The 6,384-nt window shown below is 48.7% G+C and overlaps 1 long non-coding RNA gene across 1 annotated transcript; it reads left to right on the forward strand.

Moving 5' to 3' along the window:
• The first annotated feature begins 18 nt into the window (after positions 1-18).
• LOC119293980 lies at positions 19-1,424 on the forward strand. The gene is made up of 2 exons (XR_005143277.1): positions 19-735; positions 817-1,424. It is a non-coding gene; the product is annotated as an uncharacterized LOC119293980 (long non-coding RNA).
• Positions 1,425-6,384: the final 4,960 nt, after the last annotated feature.

Here is a 6,384-nt window from a genome sequence, read left to right on the forward strand (position 1 = left end):
CGTGCTTCATCTCCCTTCCCCATGGTCTGCAACCTTCATCCCTTCTCCTCCTCCCCCTTGCCGGCCATGGGGCGCCTCCCGACACCCAAAAAGGGCCTCGCTCCCCCGACCACCTCCCATCCCGGAGCCGGCACCGGCCACCCGATTCAAACAACCGCCAGATGCAGGCCGCCACGACGCCGCACCCCTGGATCTGACCATCTCAGACGGCAACCTCCATCTTCCTTCTCCTCATCCACCCCAAACAAGGAGCTCGACGACGGCCTCACCAACCGCCCCGTCGCCGGCCTTGCCCCAGGCGAGGACCCTTCCCTTCCTTCCCTTCTTCTTTCTAACAGTCCCCACTCGGGGGTGAGGTTGCCGTGCTCCAAGTCGACAGGCATCCGTTGAGAAGGACGAAGCGTCTTGGACGTTCGTTTTCACACCCGTGCTCAACGAGGATTTGCATCTCACGTGCGAGTGGCTTGTGGTCTGCGCAGCTCGGACGTGCAACCCACTATTGGTTCCTCCACTGCTACAAGTCCCCCACCTGTTACACTATCATCCACGGTGTAGTGCACACGGCCGGAGTATGCCGCAGCCCACATCTCCAGCGGGTGCAGCTCGTGGCCTACCAATGTGCATTTTTGGCAATTCGTGTTTGCAGGATTGGCACATGTGCTTCCGGTGGATCCTAGAGGGATCCTCACCGCCAGCCACGCCACCTCCCACGGGATCCTCCTGCTGTGTTGTATGGTATGAATCCCTCACCCCCTTGACCCTCCCTTGCTGCTGCTGTGCTAAGATCCTCTACATGTGGTTTTTGTGGTTGTGCAGCTCAGAGATGCTCGCCATGCGGTTCAGGGCTCGTGCGGGTGCAGTCCGGCAAAGCGCCATCTCTTCCTCTCTGGTCGGTCGACCATGGCCGTGCAGCTCGGAGACGCTAGCGATGCGGTCCGGAGCTCGTGCATGTGCAGTCCGGGAAGTGCCATCTCTTCCCCTACAATCTGTCGACCATGCCATGCAACTCAGAACGCTTGACATGCGGTACAGGATGTCGTGCGCGTGCAATCTGGTGAGTGTCCATGCATGTGCAGTCCGGCGAGCATCCATGTATGTGTGTTCTGCTGGCCCTCAAAAGCAGTTCTGCTGGTATATGTGTGTGGATGTAAAACAACTAATGGATGTATTTGTGTCTATGAGCATCATCGGCATCCATAGACAAAGGTGGAAAACAAAATGTGAGCTAGTTAGCTCTGCCGTGGCTTTTGTTTTCTGCTGTTCATTTGTTTGTTAAAAGATCAAAGAATGTTGGTGGGAGATAACATTCTTTTGATGCAATGTAATTTTTAATGCAGTTTACTTGCCACATTCATGCAACTCACAAACATTGATCATGTAGTCGTCGAGATGAGTTTACTGAAGAAGTTAAAAAGAAACCAAAACATCTCAAAAGAAGCTCACTTATTAGATATAGTTCACTTGCTCAGTCCATGTGGTCTACTTGCTTGGTCTATGTGCGTAAAAAAAATTAGTATGAAAAAATACAACAAAAACTCATGAGGTTCACTTTCGGTAGTGCCGCGGTTCGCTTCTTGATGGTGTTGCGGTTCACCTACGCCTAACATGAAGTGCGGTCCACCTTCTCCTCTTAGAAAATTTACGTCTAACAAAAGAAATTATGCCGCTCGCTTGCCCGTCCGATGCATTGCGGTTTTCAGTCTCAAGCAGTGCGGTCGGCCGTATGATGTTCATCCCGTAAGTGCCAAAAAATTGTTACAGAAGCGAAGAAAAGTAATGCGGTTCACTTCTTCATAGTGTTGTGGTTCATTTACACCCGATGGAAGTGCACTCTACTTTCTCTTCCTTGAAAAAAATACGTTTGAATAAAAGAAACCATGCAGTTCTCTTACCCGTCTGATGCAGTGCGGTTTTTTGTACGATGCAGTGCAGTTTTCAGCCAGATAAAGTATGCACGTCTATTTGGGTGTCGCGAAAAACAAAGTGTCCACATTTCGCTAATTTAAAAACTGCTCTTAAACGACAAGGAATTAGAGAGAGTGTTCTACATGAAAAAGTTGCATCTCGTTGATATCTGCCCATCGACGTATCATTTGAATCATTTTGACAAAGTGGTCTTTGAAAATTTCATGAAAAACGTCTGCTGCCACTCGTCGTCCGTCGCATCATTTTCAAAATTAAGTTAAAACCGTAAGGAATCTCAAAACCATTTCTACATATTAAAGTTTTGCCTTGTCCATAGCTTTCCAACGACGTATTACATGCCTCGTTTCAACAGACGGTTCAAAAGCAAGAGCGAAAACAGTACCGAATATTGCAAAAAATCGAAAAAAAACGTAATTCTGCGATTTTGTAATTTTGAAACTGCTCTTAAACCGTAAGGAATTACAGAAAATAATAGATATTAAAAATATGCGCCTTGATGATATCTTTCCAACGGCATATTATTTGCTTTATTCCGATGAGTGGTTTAGAAAAAACGTGAAAATACGCTCGCTGCCACTCGTCGTCCGCCGCGCTGTTTTTGAAACTGCTCTTAAACCGCGAGGAATCTCGAAAAGTGTTCAACATGGCGAAGTTGCGCCTAATCAATAGCTTTCCAACGGTATATTGTACACCTCGTTCCGGTAAACAGGTAAAAAACTAGAGTGAAAACAGTATCGAAAAACACTGCATGCAGTTTTTTTCGACGCGAAGTTCACTAGTACGTTTTTTTCGACGCGAAGTTCACTCGTCTCAAAATGATGCAGTGCACTTCTGTTGAGCGTGCAGTTCCAAAGTGTTATCAGAATAACTATTTTCCTAATATTAGCAGAATAGACCGTCTGTATATATATGAGTTTATGTCCTCTACAACATTCATTTATTGCTATTTCTTCATGTTGGCTTTTTGCTAAGTGAATATGATCGACTTTTCCCCCTCTACGCTAAACTCAACCCAGCCTATTCACAAATTCTTCATATGCATTCTATTTGAAGCTCGTTCAAAATCTTCAGTGTGTCCTTGTCAGGTGAAGAATTTGCGAACAAAACACTAAAATCATCTTATCTGAATTTTTGGCTTTTGCCGCACAAACCTTTCCACTTTCCATGATGGACTTATCTATTCACCCACGATCTCGCACGATCACCACCTCTCAGTACGTGGGTGACACATGTCACGCGAATGAGAAGGGTCAGGGGCACGTTCGTCCAATTTCCTCGGGCGAGCAGTTTTTCACCTCGGCTACAAATACCCCTCCCTTCCTCACTTCGTTTTTACTCCGCTCGACCTCACTCCCTCGCTCAAGCCCTCAAAACCTAGCGCCGCTGCTACTTCCATCGTCAACGGTGAGGAAGAGCTTCATTGCCTCGACCTCATCACCGTCGTACTCGCGCCGGTCGCGGATTTCTTCACCTCCGTCGCCGCCATAGCTGTCTTCCTCTGCCAAGTTAGGACGTGGAAGATCTGAACTGACGAACTTCTAAATGTATGCTTCTCAGTTCGTCGTGTTCTTTGTTAAGGGTAATTAAAAGTTGCTTTTACTACCCTTTTGATTCTGATGTTTTCTACAAAATCTTCAAAAGGTGTTTATTCTTCAAATCTTCACACTCTAAACACCTCACACATCATCTGTTCTTGATCTGTTTCCCTAAGCAACATTTTTCTTCAAGATTCCTCAATTGTGTGGATTTTCAATCCATACAACTATGGAACCTAAGTCAAAGAACGCTTAGTGAAATTCCTCAAGACTCATCTGGTGAAATTCCTCAAACTTGCTCTTTTTGCAAAAAGTTCAGAGAACACATATCACCTCTCCAAATTCTTCGCAACTATTTCTGTTCACAGGTACACATGTCAGCTGCTGAATCCCTAGGTTCTCATCAATTTAACTCATTTGTAGCATGCCTCGAAGAAAAGATGCATACCTCTTCAGAGAATTCTATTGTTCTGATTCCTCAACTGAAGAAAATGGTTGACGGCAAGAAACCTCAGAAGGGAGGAAAGAGACCAGAAACAAACACTGCTTTCGAGATTCCTGAAGACATCTATGATTAATATTGCACTCGTGATGAGGCCAAGTATGGCAAGGAGAACAAAAATCAGTGCAAGGTGCGTATCCAGAGGATAGAGGGGAGATGGGCATGGGAATGGAGGGAGTACAGATATGTGACTCCGAAGTACATGAAGAAATTTGCAGTACACCCTCCATGCCCAAGACCTCCGTTGGCACCTGGCCAAGAAGCTAATCCATCTAGCATCATAAGAGGTGAAGAATTTCCAAAGGAATGGGCCAAGCGTCAAACCAAGCTGGCCAAAATGGAAAAAAAGAAGCAGTGAAGAAATTCAATGAAGATTCTACTGCTGCTGCGGTTGAGGCCTCCGCAAGCAAGCCTAAGAAGGCTATGCCTAAGAAGCCCGCATACAAGCCCAAGCCGGGCACATGTATGAGCCGGCCTCGGGATTCTATAGACTGTCGGGCATCAACCTGTGTATATAAAGGGATGACCCGGCGGCGGTTCAGGGACAAGAAACAACAACTCGAGAGACAGGCAAAGCAGATTCGCTCCTGATCATCGAGACCCCATCAATTCCACCACAACTGGATCGTAGGATTTTACCTTCACCGCAAGCGGCCGAACCAGTATAAACTCCCCGTGTCCTTTATCCGGTTTAACCCCTTTAAGCTAATCTCGTTGCGATGGCTCCACAACTAAGTCCTCTCACTAGGACATCTGACGTGTTAATTCCACGAAAGTTGGCGCCCACCGTGGGGCTATCGCATGATGGTTTCGAGTTCTTGAAGGGCAACTTTGAAGGACTCAAGGGATATGCGGTTGGCCGGATGACCAAGAGTAATCGCGGAAAGCTCTACATCGATGATGCAGGCTGGGGCCCCGATGCCAGCTCGATCAAGTACGGGTACCAGGTCCCCTTTGGAGGAATTCACGTCTTCATCGGCAAGATCGGCGAACTGGGCCCTGAGCCAGACATCTGCACCGACCTCGTCGAGACGGCTCAGTGTGCAGGCCCTGCCCGGGTTCAGCCTGCCATGAAGCATGCGTTCGTGGGATTTATCCATGGTGCGATATCTGAACTGGTGTCCGATGGTGGGACGGTCGTTTATTCTGATGGCGAATCATCCACCAGCGAGACCGAGTCACCGTACCAACTACAAGATGACCGATTCGGGGGCTGTTCCAATGGCAACAGTATTCCGGACCCCCTTGAACCGCCAAACTGGGTTGCGATCTTCATGGCCGGTACGCAGCCTGCATTGCAATCTTCAACTGCAGCAGCAATGATTTCTAGATCGGCAGCCGGGGCAGGAGGCCCTGCGCGCCGGTCGGCTCAAGTTCTGTCCAGTTTATTGGATGCCTGGACGACATTGTTGACCACAACAGTCTCCCCGGAGACTCAAGATCGGCATAATGCGGAGGTCACAAAGTTGCGGGATCAGATAACTCAGGCCAAGGAGGACTTGGCGGCTGAGGAAACTAGGATGGATGATGAGCGGGCCGCTTTAGATGCCCAGTCACAGCGGATTCAGGCAGAGAATTACCGGCTCATGTTGGATCAGAACACTTCGAACAACGTGTTGAGGAGGAAGCATCGGTCTCGTCTACCGCTGGTTTATGAAGCAATGAATCTCTTTAACAGGCTAGGAGCAGGACCCAGTAACCCGACAACAGTAAACCAGACCAAAGCACCTGGGACAGGAGCGCCGGATTGGCCACGAGTGACAGACCCGCTTCGACGGACCCATGACCCACCGCAGTATATGCCGACGCCACCAGGTCACTTCTCCACCCCATTGGATAACATGATCGTTGCAGCGTCACGGTTGACAACTATTCCAATGGAGGGCGAGTCAACAGCGACGGTTGAGACGCGGCGGGCAAGGGATCTTGTTCAAACCGCTATCGTGCAGCAGCATGCCTATTCTTATAGCCGGAATAGAATTCATTCAACCCCTCGCCCGAGCAAGAGTTACAACAGGCACATTCATGAACCGGCTATGTCAAGCAGTGCGCGAAACAGTGACGGCCCTCGAGGGCCTAATCCGGCGCGTGGTGGTGCAAATGCTCAAGACGTGGTGGATAACGGTAGAGCGCGTCAAGAAGCCGAGTTAGCGGCACAACACGCGAACCGTCAGTTTACTTCGGATTGTCCGACGACGTCAGTGGAACGAGGTCTTACTTTCAGCTCTTGGGGGGTGCCATGCCTCACCCCGGCTCTACGCAATGTGCCGCTGCCCAAGGATTTCAAAGGGTCACATAAGGTGCCTAATTACACCGCTGATTTACCCCCCGAGTCATGGGTTGAGAGTTATGAGATGGCAATGGAGATGCTGGAGTGGATGAAGCAGCGTGTGCCAAGTACTTCACCATGATGTTGGATGG

The sequence above is a fragment of the Triticum dicoccoides genome, chromosome 4B (genome assembly GCF_002162155.2).
Source record: "Triticum dicoccoides isolate Atlit2015 ecotype Zavitan chromosome 4B, WEW_v2.0, whole genome shotgun sequence".
Classification (NCBI taxonomy): domain Eukaryota; kingdom Viridiplantae; phylum Streptophyta; class Magnoliopsida; order Poales; family Poaceae; genus Triticum; species Triticum dicoccoides.